Source organism: Acinonyx jubatus, chromosome D3 (assembly GCF_027475565.1).
Source record: "Acinonyx jubatus isolate Ajub_Pintada_27869175 chromosome D3, VMU_Ajub_asm_v1.0, whole genome shotgun sequence".
Lineage (NCBI taxonomy): Eukaryota > Metazoa > Chordata > Mammalia > Carnivora > Felidae > Acinonyx > Acinonyx jubatus.
Window position 1 is genome coordinate 62,055,118 of NC_069392.1, and position 27,243 is coordinate 62,082,360.

General features: G+C 37.3%; 1 protein-coding gene and 1 non-coding gene across 2 annotated transcripts in view; one reads left to right on the forward strand and one right to left on the reverse strand.

Annotated features, from left to right (window-relative positions):
- RIT2 (Ras like without CAAX 2) overlaps nt 1-27,243 on the reverse strand; it is a 363,856-nt gene that overhangs the window by 319,840 nt on the left and 16,773 nt on the right. The window lies entirely within an intron of this gene.
- TRNAQ-UUG (transfer RNA glutamine (anticodon UUG)) lies at nt 148-232 on the forward strand. The gene has a single exon. It is a non-coding gene; the product is annotated as a tRNA-Gln (tRNA).

Here is a 27,243-nt window from a genome sequence, read left to right on the forward strand (position 1 = left end):
GATGGTTCCGGCAGCAGTTACATGTTTACTTTGAGGGTGAAAACAAGAACAAGAAGCTTGAGTCACAAAACAGCAAGTTTAAGTAAAACCATAAAAATTAAAGTATGGCTGGAATCATGCCTTTCTTTTAAATTGTTTTTCAGGGGAGCCTGGGTGGCTCAGTCGGTTAAGCGTCCGACTTTGGCTCAGGTCGTGATCTCGCGGTCCGTGGGTTCGAGCCCCGCGTCAGGCTCTGTGCTGACAGCTCAGAACCTGGAGCCTGCTTCTGATTCTGTGTCTCCCTCTCTCTCTGACCCTCCCCCTATTCATGCTCTGTCTCTCTGTCTCAAAAATAAACGTTAAAAAAAATTTTTTTAATGTTTTTCAGTAAATAAGATTTGAGCAAAAAAAAAGATAATATATTTTATAAATTATAGTATGAAATCGTTAGATTGCATAATCAATCTATTGGAAGAGAGAGTAGTTTAAAATAATAGTCACCATATGTGTGTCTGGAACTTTTATTCCCAACCAGCCATTGAAAGCATAGGGTCTACACCTTCAGCTTGAAGAGTGTTGACCAATATGGACTGACTAACTTGGCTCCATGGGTGATTCTTGGGGTTGAAACATCTTGTTTATATGCAGGGAATTAAAACACAATACCCAACCGAGACCTTTCTATTCCTGTAAGAAATGGGAACAATGCTAACTCTAAGCCACTCACACATTTGATAGAAGTCATTTATTTTACTTCTGTTTTGAAACTGATTTTTAACTTTAGGGAGAAGTTTTATGGCCCCCTCTCACAGTAATATGTTCCAATTAAGAATCCAATCCAAAGACTTTGAAGTTCAATTTTGATTCAAAGTTATTTTCCTTTGTTTAGGGTATAGATTTTCTGTCAATATGAAAATGAAAGTAACACAATTCTCAAATAACAGCTGAGAAAATTAACAAATAGTGAGAACTAAAACACTTTTCTCAAAATCAAGGATTATATACTTCTTTCATTTTGTTACTAAACCGACAAAATATTAAATACTAAACAGCATGGTATGCTACAAATGAAAAGTGGGCCATGAAAATGATGATGGAAACGTCTATTAGGAACCCACAAGAGCTGCGAGTTGAAATACGTGGAAATCACAGGAAGGAATGAGTGAAAAGCATCTTAAAACTTCAACTGGTTTTTTTGGTTTGTTTTTGTTTTTGTTTTTGTTTTTTAATGAGAACACTTATGTCCAGAATGTCTAAGAGCTTTGGTGAGGGACATAAGCTAAGCAGTGGCAGTACCAGACGCAGCCACACGATTTCATGACTTCCCTAACATTCAATCAATAAAGGCTGTTAACTTAATGGATGGATGCCCTCATAAGGTGATCACAAATTTCAGAACAGAAACGAGTGGAATCCAATCTTAAATTTGTTGAAGGAAAATAGATTAAGTCAGGGGTAACTGGCATCTTCCCAGCTCCAGAAATCCCAATTCACTGTAAAGTCACACGCCAGAATATATAATAAACTAATAAAAACATTTGTTAAGCATTCGTTTCAAGTTAGAGCAAATGCATGGCCTTTTCCGAAGAGAGTTAAGTGCATTTATTATTGGTGAATAGCTTATTCCCCAGACTGCAGTATCTCTAAGTAATATATATTTTGGAGGTGAGAAATCTCCTTTTACATCCTATTACTAAGCTATGCACACTTCCTCAGGATAACATGGGAATTAAATAAAGAGATGCAATTTCACACAGAACACGGTACTTGGGATCAGTAGATGCCAGGCAGGTCTCCATAAAACCAGAGCAATATGATTTCTCAAGCAATTTTTCTTCTGTGTTCATATGATGTATTTTAAACAGAAATGCCTTTTACAATGAAGTTCTGAAATAACAATGGTCCTGATAAGGATCCTTTTCTAGAAATCAGAGCATCAAATTCTAATGTTTAATGAGTTAATTGACCACATGTCAGTGTAACTACAATGCAACCAAAGTTTTTATATTCTATAATCTTCACAATAAAAATCCAAATAGATTTATTTTATTGGGAGGCATTAGGTTTTACTGAGTTTTGTCATCACGAGCTCTGTCCTCCCCCCATGTTTACCTTTCCTAAGCATGTAAAATAAATCACAGGATGGCAACTCATTTTATTTTAAATGGACACATTTCTGGTTTTGCTTGTACTTCTCTGTTTTCCTTATGTCAAGGCGAATCAGTACAACTTTCTGGGATGCTGGGCAAATATCTTTAATCAGTGGTACATACACAGTCACTGTAACAGTAATCAAAGTGGTTTCTCTTTATTCATTAAAAAATAAATAATACTTCTAATCCCACCCACCCATCCCAACCTTTGGCTTAAAAAATGGAAAATATTGGATACATATACAGGCTATTAGGAATTGTGTGGTAAGAAACAAAAAGAGGGGAAGAACATAGAACTAGGTAACTTGAACTTCCTACAGTCATAGAGCATTTGAGTAAAAAAATGAAGAAGAAATAGAATTCAGAGAGGCAGAAATGGCAGGTGGAAAATCTTTCATATATGTAGATAAAGGCTTAGTCCAAAGTGTGGAGTTAAGGTAAAAAACAAACAAACAAACATGCTTTAGTGAGTAGCATTTAGGTTTCTACTATAAAATTATATTCAGATCAATAGAGTGCTTATATATAAGACAATACATTTTAACTTATAGCAACATTTCTCAAGTTTAAAACCTGGTGGATCTCCAACAAAAATATCTTAATGGTAAGACAGATGTGGATTCTGGGTGAACATGATTCTAAGTGAACACTTAAAGAACGCATCATTATTGTATTAAAAACATAAGCACAGGCACTGAAACTAAGTGGCAAATCTGGATTACAATGTGGCTATCCAGAATGATCCAGAATATGCTTATATTGATTTATAAATTGTTATTCAAATGAATTCACACAATTAAAAAAAAACATAGAGAAATTCCATACCCTGATAGCAAAGATCTGCAAACCTCAATAAGAGGCACTGTTTTATAGTCAATGTAGACCCATTAGAGTTTAAAAGTACCATCAACTTGGCACTTTAGAATAAATATTTCAGAGAATTTCATTTTAAGAGACACTGAGGAACTTTTGAAATAACTTGTTCATTTAAGTATTCTATCAACTAACTAGCTAAGCCCCTAGATTCTACCCAGATGCTAGGTGCTGGAGAAACAAAGATGAATGCATGGTTCTGCCACAAAGTCCATGGTCTAACTGAGGAAACAGTCCTATTGACATAGAAGAATAAAATACGGATGTGCAATGGCAGAGAGGTTGACAGAGAACTTTGAGGCCAGGAAAGATGAAATGAGTAAGCTACATGTTTAATAGTGAATTGAAATTGTGTTTAAGTTTGAGCATGTGTGTATGTATAGAGGGAGGGGTGGGGCATATAAACAACAAAGAACAGCATGAATAAACATTCCTTTAACACTGCCAAAGTGAAAACTCTGAGGAAGTAGATGATAGAGAATGAAACTGGAAAGGTAGACAGCAGCTTGTAGTAAATTGATGTCAAGGTGCTTTGTCTTTAACCATCAAGACCTAGTGGAGCATGGAACACAAGGGATGATCCAGTTGACTGGGTGTTTTAATCAGATAACTCTCTGGGAAAAGAATAAAGAGTGTAGACAGAGAACTCTTGTAACATTACTCAAAGTGATGATGGGTCCTTGGGCTAGAATACTGGTGATAGGGATGGATAATAGAAAAATAAAAATTATACTTAAAAGGTAAAATCAATAGGATACTTGACCTTAAATGAGGAGTGACAGAAAAGACAAAATCAAGGATAAACTGGTTTTCCAGCTTAGAGATACCCATCAACTGAGAATAAAAATATAAGAAGGAAAAAAAAAACTTAGAAGAGAAAATGATGAATTTTAGTTTTTGACATGTTGAGAGTATAAGACTTATGGGATATCCAATTAAAGCCTCTATTGACAGATGTATATATAAACCTAAAATAGTATGACCTGGAAATACAGTTTTAAGATTCAACAACTTACTAGTTGAACAATTTAGTGAGAGATACAACTTATTCAACAATTATAGGAGGGGTTGGGCTCTTTCCAAAGTTCTTAAAATGAATTATTTCTTTAAGACTCACAACAAATCTATGGAATAGGTACTAGTAAAATCCCCATTTTACAGATGAGTAAATTGAGGATTGGTGTCAAGAGGTAAATTGGCCCAAGGTCACATGGCTGTGGAGGGTTGGTGCTTAGACTGAAGCTCAGGAAATCTGACTCCATGGAATCCACCTGTAGACACTTCATTATATAACTTTTCTAGGAAAATGTGTAGTAGGAAGAATTGTGGGCAATGGCAGAACCCTGGGGAGCACCAGCATTTGTGTTTGATATTTATTATTTTGTTAGAAGTTTAGCCTATGAGTGAGACAGAGATCAGAGGGATTCATGGAGAACCAGACTGCATAGTGTCATGGTGGTCAAGAGGCTGGAGAAGAAAGCAGTGGTCAATCGTAGAACTGTGTTTGAGAAGCCACTAAAAAGTCATCATTTTGGGAGCACCTGGATGGCTCAGTTGGTTGGTTGTCCGACTTCGGCTCAGGTCATGATCTCCGCATCTATGAGTTCAAGCCCTGTGTTGGGACTGTGCTGACAGCTCAGAGCCTGGAGCCTGCTTTGGATTCTGTATCTCCCTCTCTCTCTGCTCCTTTCCCCCTCAAAAATAAACAAATAAACTTAATTTTAAAAAAAATTCATCATTGGTTTGGCAACTATAAGATGACCTCTGTGAAAATAGCTTTCATAGAATTTTGGAATATAAGGAATATCACAGGTAAGCAAATGATTGATGTGACTATAGCTAGTGCTTTGAAAGTTCAGAAAAGTGAGAGAATCAAGGAGGAAGACTACAAGCTTTGATTTGTGTTGATGCCAGTCTATATGATTATGTAACTTTTTTTCCTAAATTCAGCTTGTTCTAGATAATCCTTACTGTTATTTCTGTTAACTTGGAAATTCAACCAGTTATCACCTCCTCTTTAATCCCAGCTGGACTCAACTTGTGTCCATCATCTAAACAACCTTCTTGCTTTTGTCCTTGCCCACCTAAGTCTATTGTTCATAGAGCAATTAGTATGATACTTGGAAATATAAATCACATAACATCTTTGCTCGGAACCCGCCAATGTCTTATTTTTTCACTTAATATAAAGTCTAAAATCCTCACCAATATCTTCATGGCCTTCCTGATCTGTCCACTGTTATCTCTGTGACCTTATACTTTAATGGGCCTCTTTCTAGAGTATTCTTTCCCCAGATATTCATACGTATTTTCACCCTCATTTCTTTCTGGCCTCATTTCCTTCCTTGAGGTGACATTGCCGCAGAGAGGGCATATCTGAACACAATAGGTTATAACCTTCCCATGACTCTCTACCTCTCTTATTTTTGTCATAGCACTTCCCATTACTTTCATTACATATAAATAAGTATACTTATGCTTAGAAAGATATATATATATATATTATATATATATATATATATACACACACACACACACATCTTCTAAAATGGCAATTCCAGGGGTGCTCAGGTGGCTTAGTCAGTTAAGTGTCTGACTTTGGCTCAGGTCATGATCTCACGGTATGAGTTTGAGCCCTGCATCTGGCTCCATATGGTCTGTGAGAAGCCTGCTTGGGATTCTCGCTCTCTGTCTCTGCCCCTCCCCTCTTTCTCTTTCTCTCTCAAAATAAGTGAATAAACTTAAAAAAATAAAATAAAATGTCTATTCCATAGGCCCCTGCAGCTAGACAAAGTCTTGCACAGAATAACATTAAAATATATGTGTGAAATGAATAGACAGAGAAAGGAAAGAATGCTTGTAACAATGTTGTACATTGTTGGCAAATAAGGAGAGTACTTATTCCCTTTAGAAGTTTTCTTTGTAAATAATTTCCCATGGCTATATTTGAAAAGGCATAACACTGCACTGTCAAATAGACAATATGAGGTAGCAGAAATTGAAAATCAATAGATTACGATCACTTCGCCAGGATATAAAAGCTTAAGAATGCAAAGGAAAGCTATAAGCACAATTTCTCTTTCTTCACATAGAAATATTTCAAGAAGCAAATGCTGCCACGGCTCTCTAAATTCTTCATTTGTAACAGTGCAGGATATAATTAAAAGAGTGATTATTTGGGTTCAACTCAATAAAACTACAGTGAGTCCCTGCGTGCCAAGGTCTGTGCTGGATACAACAATAACGTGCCCTTTTAGAACGAAAAATTATGGGCTGACCAAAAATCACATTTGTTCTCCGGTCACATGGGGTGCATTTTTTAACCAAAGTGAATGCAGCAGGGAATAAGAGAAGTAGCTTTTATTGATCTTGTTATTTATATGAAAACATGGTTTGCCTGTTTACCACAGTGTTCATTAACTGCATCAGCTATTATGTAGTGAATTTCTCCGACACAATGAATATATTCAGTTGAAAATTACCAGGGCAACCCTTTTATGGAAGGATGATGCCTAGGAGAAATACAGCAGTAACCCAGTCAGTGAAATGTCTGCCCATAGATTTGGGTATTGCTAAAACAGTCCACATGCTCCCAGCACTTCCAAGCCTGCTCTATATTTATCAGCTTATATTCCATATACAACCAATTTTATCACCCCTTATCCCTGTAAAGGAGCTGGTAATTCACCTTTTCTTGTTACACTAGTATAAAATGTGCCTCTGAAACAATTTAGCATAGAAACATACAAGAGTAGTAGCTTTTCTGTGGTTTTTATTACTTCAAAGAGAAATGTTTATTTTTCTCAATCATTTTCTGGATTCCTCCATCTGAACGATGGAGATCATGTAGATTTATTCCATTACATCTGTGAAGAACGAGAATTTCAGTTCTACAAGCTTGCTGAAGCGGCTCAGTTCCTCTGAAATTTGGAAGTAAATTATCTTTAAAATTCCTGAAGATCCTCTCCTTCAAAACTGCCTTGGAGTAAGCCTTTTCTTTGATAATTCTGAATTATTAGAGTCTTACATTTTATTTTAACTCTAACGTAGAGTATTATCCATGGAGAGGCCAAAATAAATGTAACTGGATCACAGGTTCTCAGTGGGGGGGGGGGGGGGGGGAACCTGTGAATTTGAATAGGACAAAAAGAGAGCATCTTTATTTTAACTAATCTCTACTTTACTGTTGGCAATTTCTTCCATTATGCATACAGTCAACCAACTGGAGTACTATTAACGGTACCTGTGACTCTGTCACCAATAGAAATGACAGTTACTTTCAAATCATCTGCAAGTTGTGCAGCTTTCTGAAGATGTAGCTGATGATTATCACAATTTAAAATTACAGTAGTTCTTTTCCCTTCTGATTGATCTTATTTAATGTGCTATTAGGCAAGCATTTACATTACTGTATCACATTTATTAATACTGTGATAAGTGAGTTTCAACATAATTGGTTTCCTTCGTAACTTCATGTCCATTATTTCCAGTGTTTGAAAGCATTGTTCTGAAGAGGAGTGCTGTAGGCTTTACCAGACTCTCAAAGGGTCTATAACTTAAAACCCAAAAGATTAGTGTAGCCTATTCCTTTCTTTATTCACAAACTTAGACTCCCTTGAATCAGACAATTGCCAAAAGAATTGTCAGTTTTTGGAATATTCCTTCATATATCTAATGCTCAAATTGTTGGTATTAATATTCCTGTGTTGTTCACCAAGAAGTTTCCAGAGTTGGAATCTATCTTCTAAATCTTTTTCCAGATCAATCTGCTCCTAAGATTGTTGGCAGAGTTAAAAATTCAGCCAGTCATTTAGTACCAAGGGTTCTTTTGAGCTTTTTAATGACTATGCAGAATTGCGTAAAGGAAATAAGATATCATTCTTCAAGAAAAATGGAAAGAAACTCTTCAAATCCTCAGAAAATCTCAATCGTAATATTACAGTGTAAAACAAAACAATGAATTAGCAAACTAGTCATCAATTCCAGCCAAGCAGCTAGGATGAATTGCTTATTCTAGGTTTTTTTTTTTTTTTTCAAAAAAATTTTTTTAACGTTTATTTATTTTTGAGACAGAGAGAGACACAGCATGAACGGGGGAGGGGCAGAAAGAGAGGGAGGCACAGAATCTGAAGCAGGCTCCAGGCTCTGAGCCATCAGCTCAGAGCCCGACGCGGGGCTCGAACTCGCGGACCGCGAGATCGTGACCTGAGCTGAAGTCGGACGCTTAACCGACTGAGCCACCCAGGCGCCCCTATTCTAGTTTTTAGTCACAGGACATTGGGGATTATCCCCCTATGCCGTTTTCTTCCATAGATCTTCCCCTTTTAAAAAAATCTCTGTTCTACATCATAGCTGTTTATTCGGAATCCTCATTTGTTCAGGCTTTTTGTAACTTCACAAGGTAGTAAGTAAGTAATCTCTTAATGGAAGTGATATTGATAGGAAAAAAATGGGAGAAATTCTTTTTGCATTTACTTTTTCTTTCATTTAACATTTGCTGAACACCTGCTAGGAATTTGGCGCTGTGGGGAGTAAGGAGAATAAAGCTTGGTGCCTCTCTTCCAAGCCTGTTAGGCAGCCCACTTCTCTCTTCTCTCCGCACTATGCCACCCACACACCCCTTTGTTGTATTTTAACAGATACCAGAAGTATCTGAATTTTAAAAGTGACCTCCCAGTAAATTGCTATTTCTAACTAGAAGGGCAACTTAAGTACAGGACTTCCAAATGGGGCCATATTCCACCTATTTGAGGAGAAAGATGGGGTGCATAATTGGGAAAATTTAATGTCCCTGTCTCTCCAGCCAGATGACAGTCCTGCATCCTTTTGCATAGTCTCAGTCCTGGAGGACCCAGCAAGTTGTCGCTCCAGCTTGTATACGTATTTTTGAGCCAAAATGAGGTCACACTGTGCATACTGTTTCATAACTTGCCTTTTGCAGCTAATACTTTCCATGTTTCTACTTCAATAAATGTTGATTTTGTCTAAAATTCAGACTCTTCAAATTTCCCCAATAATTCATAAAATATCTTTCACAGACCATTTGTCTAATCTCGGATTCCATCAAGGACTGTGCATTGTCCCATTCGATTTTGTGCCTTAAGTTTCTTTATAAAGACATAGTACCAAAATGTGTCTTAAATTATTTATCATTCTAAGTTTTGTGGTGGTTGTTTAAAGCCAAATAAAAATAAAAATAAATACAAATACATATAATGTTTTGGTATCATGCTTACATATCCTCTGAGTATATTTACTTTTTTCAAATAAATAGATCTACCTCTTATATTTCTCATATGTCCATGATTAGCAATGAAAAACCCATTCTTGCACACCAATCTATGTATGATACAAGTAAAAAAAAAATATTAGTTTGACCTCTCATGAAGGGCTATGAACGGAGATGATGGTGACAACATTTAACTAGTATTTTCTTCTTTTGTGTGTCTTTGAAGGAATTCTTGACAAGAAACTGACTCCTTTGTAAATGTTAATGTTTAATTAGTTCAGAAATTGTAAGAGGCTTAGATATAGCCAGTCCCAAGCATACTCAATATATACATATTTTATTTTGTTTTGTTACAGATTGGCTTTTTATAGAAAATTAAATTGAATTCTGTGTTAAAGCATACAAATTAAAACATGAAGGTCCTGTGGACTTTGCCTAAATATGTTACTTGTTTCTCAGCCTAAATATACATGCATATTATTTTCAGCATAATTTAATCATAATTGGAATTATAGTTGCAACCATCATTCAAAATTGCTGCCATTTTGCATTTTGGCACAAAGTTTCATTCTGCCCCCCGCCCTTCCACTTTGTCTAAGAACTCTGTCAGCCTCATCAAATGAGCAGAAATGCCCTAGCTTTTTTCAAGCTGTAGTACTAGACAAAAAGGAAAGGAGAGAAAAATGGGTTTTTTGAAGATGATTGAATTTTGTATGAATCCAAAGCTCATTTCCTTTCTGGCTTTAGTGAATAAAAGGATATTTGCAAAATCCTGCAATACCAAGTATCATCTTTTATCATTTTAACATGGGGAGCTAATTCAATAGAAGCAAGCAGAGATGAAGGACAGTAACACATAGGCCTGGCTTTAGAGTGTTGTTGGCATTCCTGGAAAGGTTTCTTTTTTTGTGATACTATCTAAGTTCTATTCAATTTCCTCTGCTTTATAATGGGGTACTTACAACTTTGCATTATTTGAATTCTGAGAATATATTATTTCTTTCTTCCAAAGAGTTTAAAATAGGAGTGAAACCTGGATGAATAGGATATTGGTAGAAACAGGGCAATCCCCAAAATGTGTTGACTGATTGCTATAGTTCATTCAGTGCTTATGAAATGTCCCTCTACTAAAGCTGCACAGTTATAAACTTCTTTCCCTGAAATTTAATTTATACACACACACACACACACACACACACACACGTCAATAAGTATTTACTGAGAATCTACTACATGGGATACAGCAGCACTGAAGAGAATAGAAAAAAAATTCCTGCTCCAGATAGTGATAAGAAGTAGACAATAGGAAAACAAAAGGTATAATATGAATTATGCTGGATATGGTAAGTGCAAAGAAGATACTTAAACTATATGCAGGGGTTGGGGACAGGGCCGCTGCCAGGGACAGTCTCATAGAGAAAGTAACATTTTATTAAAGCCCTATTGGAGATAAAGGGACAGTCCTTGCACATACCTAGAGGGATGTCTCTATTCCATGTCTGAGGAAAGAAGGGAAGTTTCCTGTAACCAAAATGACCTAGGCATGAGTTAAATCCTAAGGAAAGTTCAGTTTACACTGTAGACTTTCATTCTTGTCATGCTGCAACTCTGATAACCTGCTGAGCTACTAGACATCACGGGGAGGCTCAGCTGGGGTTTTGTCAAATTTTTCTTTTCTGAGTGATAATAGGAATTATTATAACCATTTGAGTGCTTCATACTTACTAAGTACTTTAAGTTCTCTATATACAGTGCTTATTTTAATCCTCTCATCAATTTTCTGGGACAAACCATGGCAGCTTATTTACCAAGGGAGGGCACTGAAATCTGTACTCAGCTAGTGAAGAGCAGAGTCAGATAAAAACTCAGACCCAAAGCCAGGGGTCTGTATGCTTCTGTATTGTGAACTCCTGACTTCTCTGCCATTCAAATAGCCACATGTCCTGAAATGCATGTATACACATATACACATAGATAATAAATAACATTGAATAATATTTATAATAAATAAATAACATATATATGGGGCCTTCAATTTTCAAATTAATCTTACATTTATTTCTCATTTGTCTCTTGTCACCACCTCATAACATTGATAAATTAGTGTCATCCTTATTTTCCAAATGAAGAGTAGGCTTAGGATTATGACATATCTTCTCAAAGTTGCATGCCTAATAATTAATGGCATCTGGTTTGAATCCTGCTCTTTGACAATGAGTCCACAACTTTTTCCACTAGTTCTAAAGTTCATTTCTAAAATTACCGAGTGAGTAGGCATAGCTGAGAATCATCAGTACATTATATTTCCATACTTAACATCTTGTTATTATATATAAAGCAGTACTTAAAATGGTCTCCGTGAAAATGTTAACAATATGCAGACATATAAACACATACATTCCATATATATTCCACATATATTCCATAACAGTGAAATATTGAATTCCTGTAACATATTTTTTGCATGAAAACCATGGAATACATGAAGTATAAAAAGCAAACTGACTTACTTCCAGACCCCCCCAAAAGGGAAATACCATATTAATGACAACCATAATGAATCTTATAGCAGCAAATATTTAATGAACACAAAATATGTGTAAGGACTTCAAAACATTAAGTCATTTATTTAGTCCTAATAGCAATTAAGTAGGTACACATACTAATCTTACCTTACAAAAGAGGAAACAAAGCCATAGAACCATTAACTAAGTTGCTACCTTCACATCATATGTGAATTTCAGGGCCTGGGTTTGAGGGGTGTCTGCCTCTAGAGCTGTATTATGACCCCCTGAGTCGTCCTGCCTCCTACAGTCAGCAGGGGTGATTTCCTCCCTCCCAAAGAAGCATCTATTAAGACAGACAGAGGCGTGTTTTGTCCTGAGGTAACAACGTCAAAGATTTAGCTGTTTCTTTTTAAGAGGCTCATTTCCAAAATCTTCAATCAAACACTGCTATGACTTATAATTTGTTCCTTTACAAACACTGTTAGAGCAAGCTCAGGTATGGGATGATGGCGGTGAAAATGACCCATAAGACAACTTTCTATAGGTAGCTATTGAGAAGGCAAGATTCTGCTTGGGCATATGTAAATGTTTATCACAGAATTATACCTCCAAATCATCAATTTATCAGTAGCTAATAGCACCTAGTGCAAACTTACATTTGAGACAAAAATTCTTTGCTTGTCTCCCTGACTGGATGGCCAAAGCATCTTCTTAAACACTTCCCTCTGTGCCATTGTTGTTGTTGGATAGCTTCTATCCCAGGGAAATACTTGTTCATGTTGAGTTTAAGTCTGGCCTTTTATAACTTGAGATCATATCTGTTTTATCTCTATTACATTTTTAGTGAGAATAGTATATTGTCAGGAGACTCAGGTTCTAGTCTAGTATTGAACACTAGCTACGTTTATGGCTGTGATGACTCATGTAACATCTTTGGATTTAAACTGTAACATGAGCAACATAATAAGTCTTTTTTGATCTGACAGCTATTGTGTCCCCTACGCTATCATCCTGTCTATGTCGATAGCCTACACAAAGTCTTTGCGCATTTACCTAGGTAGTCTTTATTAGACTGCACTGGAGATTAAAACAGTAGTGTCCAGAGCAGGTAGTATATAGTTGTTGTTTTTTTTTTCTAGGACATTGACTTTTTTTAATGGTATTATGTTTCTGTTTTCTGTGTAAAGGGAGGCAAAATTTACCTAGATATTAACTTCTTACCAGCAAAGCCAGCCTACTGTTGCCATCAAACCCTTGCATTTACTAAAACATTTTTATTTTCAGACAGACATTCTCTGCTTCCTCCAAAGACATTTCTTTCTAAAGGATTGCAAATGAAGGACGGTCTTCCCCTGTCCAGGCCCAATCTTATACTCAACCCCAGCAAACTGCATGTCACAAACAGTTAAGCTTTCTGCTTTTTAAAAACATTTTTTTCAATATTCATTTCTTCTTTTTGAGAGAGAGTCAGAGACAGAGCATGAGTGGGGAAGGGGCAGAGAGAGAGGGAGACAGAATCCGAAGTAGGTTCCAGGCTGAGATGTCAGCACAGAGCCCAATGCCAGGCTTAAACTCAAGGTCCACGACATCATGACCTCAGCTGAAGTCGGCCACTTAAGTGACTGAACCAGCCTGGCGCCCCAAGCTTTCTGCTTTTTAAGTTATTACTGTGAATACTTACTTTGTGATTTTAACATCAACTTCACTGATTGTAATCTCCTTGGCTGATATTTCAAATCTCTCCACAGTCTGTCCCCATCTCAAACAGCTCCACTCTCCACAAACCCAAACCCTCCGCGCACTGAGCCAGACCTCTGCCGAACCCCTCCGGCTGACAGGGGTGTTTGTGCCTCTGGAGCTTTGTGCAAGCCTGACTGGAAGGGCCTGCTCTCCTTCAGCAAGTTTTTCTTCCACAGATAGCTAATTTCCCACCTTTACAAGAAAGCCCTTCCTGATGACTGCAACCTCTGTAAATCTATAACCTCTGAATTCCAGAAATGCTGGCATCTATTGTTATGGATATGTCTGAGCTCCCCAAATAGTCTGTAAATTCCTTTAAGCCCCCTTGATCCTTGGATTGTATACATGCTAAATATTCCTGGCTCCACAACCACCCAGCATTCCTTAACTTCCTCCAGGAGGAGGCAGGGATAGCAAATGGATACAGAGCTGAGGCAAAGCAAGGAGAAGGGTGAGGGGCAGCCCAAACTCCTGTTCCCCCAATCATTACCGGCCTCAGCAAAGGAGCTCTGGACTCAGGAGAGCAGGAGGCAACATCTCAGATTTTATTTCTTAATTATTCTTCTGATTTGTTGTTTCTCTGTGACTGCATCATTTCCATCTGAGCAGCATCAGTCTGTGTTTGGACCAAGAGGAACCAGGGTTCAGCAGACCAGGAGACATGGTCAATTTAAAGGATGTGCCCTGGTTGTACCGCAGGATCTAGTCTGTAATGAAATATAATTCCAGTGACAGAGGAGATCCAAGTCGGATACATTACATTCTGTTTGGATATTTAGACTCTTTCTGTAGGGTGAACACTAAAGATAATTTGTTTCATTTAAAAAGAAGACAAGTATCTTATGGTTGTTTTTATTGTTCCAAGGGGTATCCAGATTACTTATAGAAGTAGAGAGCCTCACAAGTCTTCTAATTTAACCTTTTAGTCTTTCAAATGAAGAATCAAAACAAAACAAAACAAAAAATCACTACCACTAACAATAAAGCAAAGTCTCAGGGGTTTGTAAAACTCACTCAGGACCATCCACCAGTGAATGCTGGAGGTAAGAAGACTTGCGTGTGTGTGGATTTGCTTTGTTTTATTCATTTTTGACTAATAAAATTGGGGGGGGAACAAAGATTGAACTGAAAAATAAGAAAGGATTTATAGAATTTATATTTATAAAAATAAGAAAGGGACGTGCAATATAACTAATATATTTTTAACCCACCATGGAAATTTGGTGGCCAAGTGACCAGACATTAAGCAAATGTTCATCATTCTGATATTTTCATCTGAATTCAGATAAAACTCCTTTCCCAGGGGAGAACTTCCATTTTTGTCTATAGGGCTGACAGGATCCCCAAGGGTCATCTTTAAGTGGAGCAGTGACAAGAACTAAAGCCATCAAGGGGGCGCCGTGTGTTAATTGAAAATGAGGATGACCTGATTTATGACAGGTGAGTCCCCAAAATGGTTTTCCTTCCCCATATCTGCAGTCAGTGTTAGTTTTCCTGTTTATCCTCAGCTCTGGCAGCAGCATGTGCAACGAAGCTAGGACACACTGCCTGCAAAAGGAAGTTTGGAGTCTACATTCTGGTTGCATCAGGCTTGCTATATATAGGCCAGTGGTGAGTTCATCATTATTGGACTTCTCACCTACAAAGAAAATGAGGTCTCGCCTGTCTCCAAATTTCTGAGCTCTTGTCAAATTAGAAGATGAGAGACTCCTGAGCATTAGGGCACTGCTTTTGCTGGCAAAAAGTGCCTTCTGTCATGGCTTGAGTCTTGTCACAAAGACTGCAAAACTCACTGTCATCACATGTGAAGAAAAATGATATCGAACACTGTAATTTCATTAAGATTTTGGTTAATTTCCATCTCCAAAAACTAATCAATGAACTGAGGCATCAAGGCCTTCAACTTCACTCAGTGCAGCATTCACTACACTCAATTCTTACCTTTCTATTTATTTATTTATTAGAAACTAAAATATCTGGATCTTACTGACTTTTAGACAACCAATCTTTATTCAGTTCCTACCCTGTGCGGAACACCATCCTCCGTTAAAGAATGTGTGCACCTTGCTCTAATTCCTCACCCTGACACTGCAACGGCAAGTATTATTCCGTTCTCCTGATAAGAACAATGGGGTCCACAGATGGTCTAAGTGTTTTCCCCAAGACCACACCCCTCGTAAGTAATAGCTGTGGGATTTGAACCCATGACCTTCTGCTTCCTCACACTCTCCTCTCACTTATTTATTGCTTGTGAATTCCACCACTGGGTAGGGCTTTTGCACAACATTTGGATATTTGATCACACTGACCCAGACATCCAGCCCAGAGAAACCCTGAGCTAAATGTCGAAATAACCTACCTACCTGCCTCTACTTTTTCCTTATCCCCCATTACTGCTGTACTACTGCTGCTTTGTTTTTTGCTGCCATTAGATTTTTAAAAAATCAGCATGGACATTATTTTGTTTTTCAAAACCCATTATGTGCTTATTTCATTTGATACTCTTGAAAAGCAAGGGAGACAGGAAAACTGAGTCTCTCAATATTCTGCAGAAGAAACTGAAACCCTAGGAAGCAGCTCAGTGACTGGCTTAACGTCACCTGCTGCCGCCCACCAGGACTCCTATTCCTATCGTGATCTGTGTACCTTCTGGGGGTTCTTCTTCTTATGAAGGATGCCCATTGATTTATTATCCAAGCTGGGACACTTCTGAGAATGAAAGGGCCTTCTGTCAGTAATTAAGCCAGCACAACAGGAATAAACCAGGATCCCTGGGCAGACCTGAGCAGACAGTCACCCCAGTTGTAAGGAACTTGCAATTCTCTGGAAAAATCACAATGCTTATTAGCAAACTGCCAGAAGTTCAAGTGACATGTGATGGTCTCTGTTAGGTAAGAAAACTAGCTTAGTTTTATCAGTCATTGATATAACAACCATCATATACATGTCTATTAATGGATGTCTACAAACACTAGTCAGGAGACTTCAAAATTCTTTGGGCTTTTGCACTATTTTTTTACATAGAAATACTTAGAATAATGATTATAACATTGCTTGTGCCACAACACTTTGTGATTTATATATACTATATATAATTATTTTAGAAAGTATATAATAATTATCATGATCATAATAATGATGGTTCATATCTACTGAACAACTATTATGTCTTAACTGCTTTAAATGCATCCTCTCCATCAACCCTCTCAGTAAATTAAGGAAAGAGCATTATTGTTTTTTCTATATTACAGAGAAAGAATGTGAGGGACAGAGAAGTATGGTAACCTCATTGTCATACTGCTGGTAGGTCTGATTCTTAGACATGTGTTCCTAACCACTGTGTGCTATTAGTTCCTTCACCCCAAGATAAACAGGGCATGTACCATGTTTCCTGCTTCTTTCACAGAAGAACAAACTAAAGCAAAGAGGAGCCAACAAGTCCTTTGTAACTGTTTCCAATTATTACATGGGAGACATTTAACATTCATTTTTGAGAGGCAGAGAGAGACAGAGCATGAGTGGGGGAGGGACAGAGAGAGAGGGAGACACAGAATCCGAAGCAGGCTCCAGGCTCTGAGCAGTCAGCACAGAGCCCAATGCAGGGCTCGAACTCGTTTACTGCAAGATCATGACCTGAGCCTAAGTGGGAAGCTTAACCAACTGAGCCACCCAGGTATGCCGGGAGAGCACTATTTAAACTGAGGTATTTTTGTTTCCTGTTTATTTTTCCCTCTTTTACCAAATAGTACTTCACGAATAATGAATTTCCTTTTAATCATCATGAAACCTCACAGAATCTTGCTCTGACCCTTTATTGTGTGCTTCAAGGCCTACACAAGCTGCATTTCCTCTTATATTCCTGAGCTTTCCTTCTTTCTATCCATCCTCCCTCCACACTCCCTCTTTCCCATTTTCTTCCTTTCTTCCTTCCTGTCTTCTATCAGCCAACATCTGTGAGGACCTGCTTTATTCGTAGCATAGGCTAAGTACAGGCACTCAAAGACCAGGCCACTCCTGTTTACTAGTTCCCCCTTATCTGAGGGGGACATGTCCAAGACCCCTAATAGCTACCTGAAACAGAGGATCATATTGAACCTTGTATATACTATTTTATGTTGTGCTAAAAGTTTAACTTATAAATTAGGCACAGGAAGGGATTAACAGCAATAACCAATAATAAGTTGCCACAATTACAGTAATATACTATAACAAAAATTATGTGAATGCAGCCTCTCTCTCAAAATATCTCACTGTGCTGTACTCACCCTTCTTGTGATGATGTGAGATGATGAAATGCCTGCATGATGAATGAAATTAGGTGAATGATGCAGGCACTGTGACATAGTGTTAGGAGACCATTCACCTTCTGGTGATTCCAAGAGGATCACCTATTGCCACACTGGACTGACCGAGGTTGACTGTATATAACTGAACAGGGGAAAACAAAAACCACAGATGTGGGGGAGGGGACCACTGTACTCTATGGGGGGATTCAAAGCTTAAATCAAGGATGACTGTAGCCTGCATCACAGTCATGTGTAAGGAGCAGTGGGAGCTCCTTATCACCTTATGGATGAGGGTAAAGGTGGAAAAAAGAGAAGGAAGGAAGGAAAGGAAAGGAAGGGAAAGGCTTCTTTGAGGAAATCCCATAGTGGCAGCACAGGCAGGCAGGAGGAGATCAATTGAAGAATGAAAGAAGAGAGTTTCTGTAGAGATAGCTGTGGTAGGACTTACAAGTGGCTGGTGGGACAAAAGGAAACAGATTCTGAAGGCCTTTAAAAAAATTGTTTGTTTGTTTGTTTGTTTGAGAGGGGGCAGAGAGGGAGAATCCTAAGCAGGCTCCACACTGTCAGCCTCATGTGGGGCTGGATGTCGACAACCGTGAGATCAAGACCTGAGCCAAAATCAAGAGTCCACTGCTCAACTGACAGCCACCCAGGCACCCGTTGAAGGCCTTGACTGACCCACTATAGGTTGCACAATTTAACGTGAAGACTGAGAATGGTGACCACATCACACTCCACCAAAGGCACTCAAGAGCTGCCCAGAACAGAGGCTCAGCAGCTATGCTGACAGTCAAATAAGGAAGGCAGAGGGAGCCACAGCGAGGGCCACAGACATACATCAGGAAGCCCACGGACTCCAGACCTCTGGCTGAGAAGACCATGCCCTGTAACTCTAGGATATGTTCAATAGTTGCCGTAAATAATAACACACCGCTCTCAACTATGTGCCAGGCACCATTCTGAGCATTTTATGTACTGCTGTTAATACATTAATATTAATGTAGCTAATCTTCAAAACAACCCTATGAATCACTTAAGCACCTACTTCTCCCTTTGAGCCCCAAACAACTTTTTAGGTTTTGACTAATTTTAATTAATTGTGAGTTGACCTTACTCACAACTCCTCCCCACAAAAGTAGTGGACTTAATTCTTTCTTCTCTCTCAACCCAGAGCATCTGTTTGTAATAATACTGTGACTGAAAACCACACATGGCCTTATTTCAAAGTGCCCTTCAGAAGACATCTTTTTCGTGTCCCTTTAGTCCTCTTACTTGCAGCTACAAGACTGAGGGAATTTATTTAACTACCCCAACAGTGCAGAGAACACTCATTGGATCACAATGGATCAACTCTTTATCATTCCTACAATAAAGTTGCTGCTGTCCTTTCGTGGTTCTGGGTCCCGTAGTGCTGGGGGCTGGCTGCCGTTCTCCTGCTCCCCAGTCTAAATAGCACTGTTCAAGTGGACCCAGAGGGGCTGGAGGAGAGAAGCAAACAGATGTGAAGGGAGTAAGGAAAGGCACCCCACTTCTTGTACCACCATGTGCTGTTTCAGTGACATCCACAAATATAACAACCTCCTTTTGGAAACACACCAATCAGAAATGATATCAGAGATAAAATCTAGAAGTTAAAATTTGCCTCAAGTTAAACACACCCATTACTCTATTGTGTCTTAATTATGGCATTTTGTTTCAATTTTATTAGTCAAATGCCAATCCTAAGACTAGGTTGTAACTGCAGTTTTTCTTTTCTTTTCTTTTCTTTTCTTTTCTTTTCTTTTCTTTTCTTTTCTTTTCTTTTTTTTTTTAATTTATTCATTTTTGAGAGACAGAGAGAGACAGAGCACAAGCAGGGGTGGGGCAGAGAGAAAGGGAGACACAGACTCTGAAGCAGGCTCCAGGCTCTGAGTTGTCAACACAGAGCCTGACGCAGGGCTCAGACTCACAAACTGTGAGATCATGACCTAAGCTGAAGTCAGACACTTAACCGACTGAGCCACCCAGGCGCCCCTTATAGCTGCATAGTCTTGAGCAAAACTGCTAACAGTGTGTCTGATTTGTCATCTTTGAAATAGGCACACTACTCTCTATACCAGCTTTTACTGGCTCTCAGAGGGACTGTGCAAAGCCAGGGCAAAAACTTTGTAGACTTCCAAATGTTATTAAAGAATTATTAATGAATTACTATTTGAAGCAGTCTTTCTGGAGATGTTTTGAGCTACCTAATATTTTTTAAATGATGATGTATAAAATGATGATGCCCAATTACAAGTTCTTCAGTGCTGAAGTATTTGTAATAAACTGTGCTTTATTTGTAGGCAGTACAGTAAGAGTAGTTAATCAGAAAAATGAAACAATATGAAAAGTTGCCTCATCCCTATATTGCGAGAACATAGGAGGTAGACTTTTATGATGCCTATCTTACATAAATTTTCTCATCATAAAAAATAAAACACAACTGGTATAATTCAGGGCAAGAATAGAAACAGGATAGTAGGAAGTATACTAAGTTGTAACAAACTAATCTATCATAAATCACTTTGTGATTCTATTAACAGCTAATAGCAAAATTCAAAATGAATTATTCATGACATTTGTCCACAAATACGTTCTTGAACTTGAAGTGAACTTTGATGAACACAGCACATTGGTAAATGTATATATATGTATATATATAAATATACATACATATACATATATATGTGTATATATATATATATATACACATATATAGTTATTGTTATTTCCATTGTTCCACACATACGTATATATATACACACATATATAGTTGTTGTTATTTCCACAGTTCTCATTCCACTTTCTTTGGATCATTAACAAACAGCAACACTGAATTACCTGAATCCATAGTAGCCAACAAAGAGAAACTCAATTGGAACATATGCTTGGTATTCTCCATATGGTACTTGTCCCTGAAAGAGGCAGTCTAGGAGGCTTATGTGAAAGTGTTAATTGTGGGGAAAAGATATTGTAAAAGTTTTTTTATCGATTACTGGGGGAAAATATAGAATGAAGTTTCACTGAAAATAAAGTTTACTGAAAGCCAATCTATACTTCTCCAGGTAGGTTTTTTTTTCTTTTTAAATCAAGTCCCCAGTTTTTTCTTCTAAACTTAAAAGTAAATAAAGAGAATATATTTATATATATATATATTATATATATATATTTTATATATATATATATTTTATATATTTTATATATTTATATATATATATTTTATATATATGTTTCTTTTAACATATATACATGGAATATTTACTCTGTTCAAGGCACTGGCCTCTGTGCTATACTAAAAATCAATGTAACTGTTGTGCCCTAAAATGTTCATATACTAATTCAAAGGAAAGACCAGACTGTACACACAAATCTTGAGACAGAGGCAAGCTTTGTTTTTTGTTTTTGTTTTTCTCACCATGACCAGTGAATTTCACTAACATACTTAGCTCAAAGTTCAAACATCTGTCTCGTCACTTATACTGTGGATTTGCTCTGGGTGATATAACAAATGAGGGTATGAAAGATGCTGAAGAAATAAAATGCTGAATAATGCCATCTTTCCTGTGGACCACTGGGAAACTCCTTCCTTCTGGTAAATGTGGCCATAAGCAGTAGTTCATGGTCATCTTTATTCAGACCCCCTCCTGTGACTGGGGCTGTGAGTCCAATTTCCAGGGAGCCACATGTGCCCCTGAGTCCTTCACGTTAAACTGGATCATTCTCCGGAAATTAAAACAAAATTGGCCTTTCAGTTCCATAGCAGGAAGAAGATGTGGTACAAAGAAATTACATTATATGCTCCAAAGACAAAGATGACCTTTGGATTATCTGTTATTTAGGATTCTTAATGCTCGTGGTTCTATTCCTGCCTGTGATAATTAAGAGAAGATATCATCTGTTTTATTTAACCTTTCCTTCTTTAGCAATATTTTCAAAACCTCTGAGTCCATTTATCCTTGGATCTTAGCTACATCGAGCCAAGCACTAGCAACATATATCTATATGAAACAATTCCAAGGATTTAAATAATTCCAAATATTGATATCCTGAATCATTTGTCATTCCATATGCATTACCGCATGATGATTTTAGTGATAGTTATGGTTAGAACAGGTCACAGAACTCTTCTATCTATGGAATCACATGTAAACATAATACTTTCTAAAAAATGCCTACTTTCCAAGCTACCAGGATATCCACCACATTTGTAAAGTTGTTAGAGGGCACAGAAACAGAGTTTTTGGTCTTCAGATGCACACACAGTTATCCTTCCTAGGAGATACATGCTTTTTTAGTAAGGGCTCCATAGAGATATAAATCCTTAATCCCCCAAATCAGGGCTCTTGGATTTAGGAGACTTGAAGTCCCATCTGTTTTCAAGAACCACAATCCAAGACCTATTTCTCCATGCTTAAAATGAAGAAATCATACCTGCCTGACCAGCTCACAATGTTATGAGATTTAAATGAGATGCCATGAGATACTTTGTATAAAAGTGCTCTTATTGTCTGAAATCTATTTAATTAAAATTAAATGTTTGTTATTTCGCCACATGCAAATGGTATCACACTGAATATGGAGTGTACATTTGAGTTTCTATAACTTAAATATAGTCTCAAGATTAACTGGCCATTATGGGAGAATTTTAGACTTACTTGTGGATGAGAAACCAATGTGATCATAAAATGGAAGGATAAAGGCTTCAAATATAAGCTCATATTGACTTGTAAGGACAGAAGCTCAGTGGGCAAGAAACATTTTGTGCTCAAACATGTTATTTGTTATCAAGTAAATGTCTGAGAATTGACTGTGAGATAAGATGGTGTTATATAACTGCAAACAATATAGTATTATTAAAGCAAGGAAATATGGCTGGAACTTAGGTCTTATGATATAGAGCTTATTTTGCCTTTGTGTTGGGCCAGTGTGGAATGGCAAGGGGAAGTTTCAATCTTTCTGTTAATGAAAGATACCATTTGAACGATGTGATTTTCGTCACCAAACATTAGCTAATGTAAGCATGTGAAAATGCATGCTGTATTTTTATATGGAAGTGGGATTATTTCTACACAATTTCTATACAATGGATATCATAATTTTAACAAAGAATGAAACTACAGGGTAATCCTACTAACACTTATTTTATTAGGTTCAGTCAAACAGAGAAACTTCTTGAGGAATCCTGTGAGCAGGTGGGAAATTTTTTTAAGTGCTAGAAAGCATCTCGAGTTAAACTAATTCAGTGCTTTCATTTTTTAAATGAGAGAAGTGAGCCCCAAAGGAGTGCAGGTTACTGTGGTAATTCTTATTACATTGTGTCACTGTCAATCAAGGAAAAACGCTCATCTTCCTGAGTCCATCAGAGTCTGCTGTAATTTACTGTCTACTAACAATGGCAAAGCCTAACAACTGGTTTTCATTGAGGAGATGAAAATGTGCTTCCCCGATTTTCTGTAGCAATAAATCAGCCTTACTTTGGCTATATCTCAGGGAAATGTGTTTTTTAAAATGTTTATTACCACCAACAATTTAATGTTATAGACCCTGCTCTCATAGTGATCCCCCCTCTCTGTTTCTAGTAACTGAGGGCTGGTGGGAGATGCGTTTCTCAGAAGCAGACACATTTAAATACACAACAAGAGAATAGAGAGTGAATATCTTGCAGGTGATGGAACCTGTTAGCATGGAGAAGGCAATGCTTTCTTCAGAACCGAAATTTTGAAAGAAGTCAGTTCTGTGGTAGCTCAGTGAAAAAGAAAAGAAAACTTTGTTTCTGCATGAATTACTTCTAGCACTTTGGTTAAGGAGAGAAATCGGAAACAGGGACATCTGTGGTAACCTATGAAGGCCACGCAAATTGTGGGGTCTAGTTGCTCCTCAAAGTGTCACTACTGCCACTGTCTCTTGGAAAACTCCATGTTATTTTCATCATGCAATCTTCATTTTTACATTACATTGATGAGCAAGATGAGCTATCAAGTTTGGAGTTACACAGACAATAATGTATACGTGGAGCAAAATTAAAAGTCAAGATTGGAATAGGGTGAGGCAAGCACAAAATTTAGGGGGAGCCAAAAAATTCAATAATAAAAAAATAATTTCACTACAATACTTTAAAATTTAAAAGTAATGCAAAAAATTTATCAAAGTCATTATTAGTGTTTTTTTTTTTCATTTTGCCTCAGGCTCCTGTGTGGCTGGTATGGCCTGATGGAGAGTATGGAAGATCAAGGAAAGCTGGAGGGAAATTGAGAGATTGTATATTTTCATGGCATTGACTATCATAGCAGTGGAATTATAGAGGCTGAGTATTTACAGAATTTTGGTTGGAGCTGGATATGAAAGGCCTGCATGTAGATTGGCTTTATATTTATCTCCCTCTGGCCTTCCAGTCATTCTATACTGTGTAGGTATCAGTGGTCATATAATGTGTAATATATTTTCTCTTTAACTGGTTCTTGATAGCACTATGGATTTTTAATTACTTTGGATTGAATTGAATGTCATTAGAAGAACTAAAGATGACATTCAGGACAACAGGGGTTTGATGACACGGAAAATGACAGCGAGTTTCACATGGAAATGTTTGGGGAAACCTGTGTTGAGAACATGCATGCACTGTTGGTATAAAAGCTTCACAATTAATTAATTAATGTAGATATTTGGAAAGGCATATGGAGAGATAACATCAAGAAATGAGGGATTAAAAAGTAACAAAATAACAGTCATAAATTAATAAGCTGTTGTTCCCATCAATTAGAAAAGCTGAGATGGTACATCCAGTATGAAAACATAGACAAATATACAAATAAATTTAAAACTTACTACTTAGGAGAAAATGTATTCAAACTACCAGCTCATGTAGAAAGGCAAACTTCATTTAAAATTTAATGTAATCATATTATCTAAACCAAAATGGCATAAGTGAAATTATATCTCTAATACCTATTTATGTGTTTATCTGTACTATAACTTCATGCACTGACTGATTTGGTAAATTGAGTAGTACTTCAAAGATGTGGACTCTAAGTATTTAACTCGATTACCAAGACAGTTTGATTGGACAAGATATTTAACATTATTATTTCTGAAAAAAATTTATGTGGAATTTGGATATTATCTACTTTGCTTCTTTCTCTCTCATATCAAAGGTGAGGAATTTAAAATTAGGAGATGTTTTTTCCCTCACTCTCAGTTAAGAGACTCTGACTTACCAAGGCACAGTGAATATTTATACATAACAACATCTATATTTATAATAATCAAAACTATGCAGATGTATCAATCATCAGGAACATTCTCTTATAGGGAACATTTTCAGAAAATAGAACTACCAGAGCAGGGAGAACATTTCACACTGGAGTAAAAGGTGGAAGGAAGCAAACAAAGGAATGAATATAAACACCAATTTGTCAACAAGTAGGTACCTCGGGTGTGTTAGGAAGCATAGGAAAGAGCATTTTCTAATTAAGGCAGCCTAGATAAGCATCAACCAAACAGACACAGAAAAAAATTGACTAGAACTATAAAATTTGGCTGATTTGAATTGTCGTGGTCCACATTAGTAATTCACAGAACTGAGCCAAGGATCATGCTCTCCCCCTGTCAGGTTATTAAACACTATCCCTTCAGATTTAGAAAGGGGACAGTCCTCCTTAACCTAAAAATGAATCCACGTTCTTAATAAAAGCATTATCATCATATCATAGGATTCTAAAGATTATTTCATAACATGGCAAATTCCTGTTCAAGTGACAATAATATATACTCATATTTTTGTTCCATTCAAAGATACATACTCGCATGGAAACATGTTATATATGTATTCTGTTTTGATGACTGCTGGAGAGATACTTTTGCTTCTATGTCACTCTTTTGCCACACTATAATATCTAAAATGGTTTAGAAATCATGTTCATTTGGTAATTAAATATATTTAATGAAACAATAAAACTGTCCATTTTAATTAACAAATATATGAGTGTCAAGTATATGCTTAGCCTTGGCAATACTGGGAGAGAAAGAAAGCAGTGTGGTAACATTATAGCTGATATTAAAGAAATGCATAGGATCCTAAGAGACTACTTTGAACAATTATATGCCAACCAATGAGATGACCTAGAAGAAATGGATATTCCTAGAAACACACAACCTACCAAGACTGAATCAGGAAGAAATAGGAAAAAGAAGTGTGATACAGAATACTGATTCCCAAATACAATCATATGTGGAGCTTTGAAAACATCTCAATGCCCAGGTTGCACCCCAGACCAAGTAAAATCCAATTCGCTGGGAATGGTACCCAGGTGTGAGTATTTTAAAAAACCTCCCAGGTGATTCCGATGTGCAACCAAGTTTGAGGACAAGTTTGGTGTTCACACTTGACTTTACATCAGTAATATCCAAACACCTTGTTAAAACACAAATTACTGGGTCCCAACCTCAGAGCTTCTAATTCTGTATTCCTGGGACAAGAGAAAATTTGTATTTCTATTTTATTTTGTTTTATTTTATTTTATTTTATTTTACTTATTATTTTATAGAGCGAGCATGAGCAGGGGAGGGGGTAAGGACAGAGGATGAGAGAGAGAGAGAGAGAGAGAGAGAGAGAGAGAGAGAGAGAGAATCCCAAGCAGGCTCTGTGCTCTGCACAGAGCCCAGTGTGGAACTCAGTCCCTGGCCCCTGGGATCATGACCTGAGCCAAAAGCAAGAGTTGGACGTTCAACTGAATGAGCCACCCAAGAGCCCCAAGACTTTGCGTTTCTAACAAATACCCTTATACTGCAGAGGCTAAGGACCAGGGAATCACACTTGAAGAACAATTGGCATATGGGGCACCTGGGTGACTCAGTTGGTTGAGTGTCTGACTGTGGATTTCTGCTCAGGTCATGATCTCACAGTTTGTGAGACTGAGCATCGCCTTCAGCTTCGCACTGACAGTGCAGAGCCTGCTTTGGATTCTATCTCTCCCTTTCTCTCACCACCCTTCCCCTGCTCTCTCTTTCTCAAAATAAATAAATAAACTTTTAAAAAAAAGAAAAGAACTATTGGCATAGAGCATATTAAACTAGATTTAAAGTAAGGAATTTTTAGTATAGTGAATACATAGTATATACACAGAGAAATTTAAATTTATATGTTAGAATATGTTAAGTTTTAAATGAACAGTATAAAGTAAAGCTAGAAATATTGGAAGGAAGAATAAATTACAGTAGGTTTGGATGTTCACCTCCTGGTTCTCCAAGAACAAATGAAATTTAAAAAGGCAGAGAAAATTTCATAAGGTCATTGAAACTGGATGGTCATTGAGTAGGACTACTCATGCCAAAATTAGGTAGGTATGCATAAGGTTTATTTAGGAGACAGTTGGGTCCCACGGACTGAAACAAACCATTTGTGCAAGGAAACAGTAGTCCACACTGAGAGCATCTTACTGGAAGTTGGTGCTAAATGATCT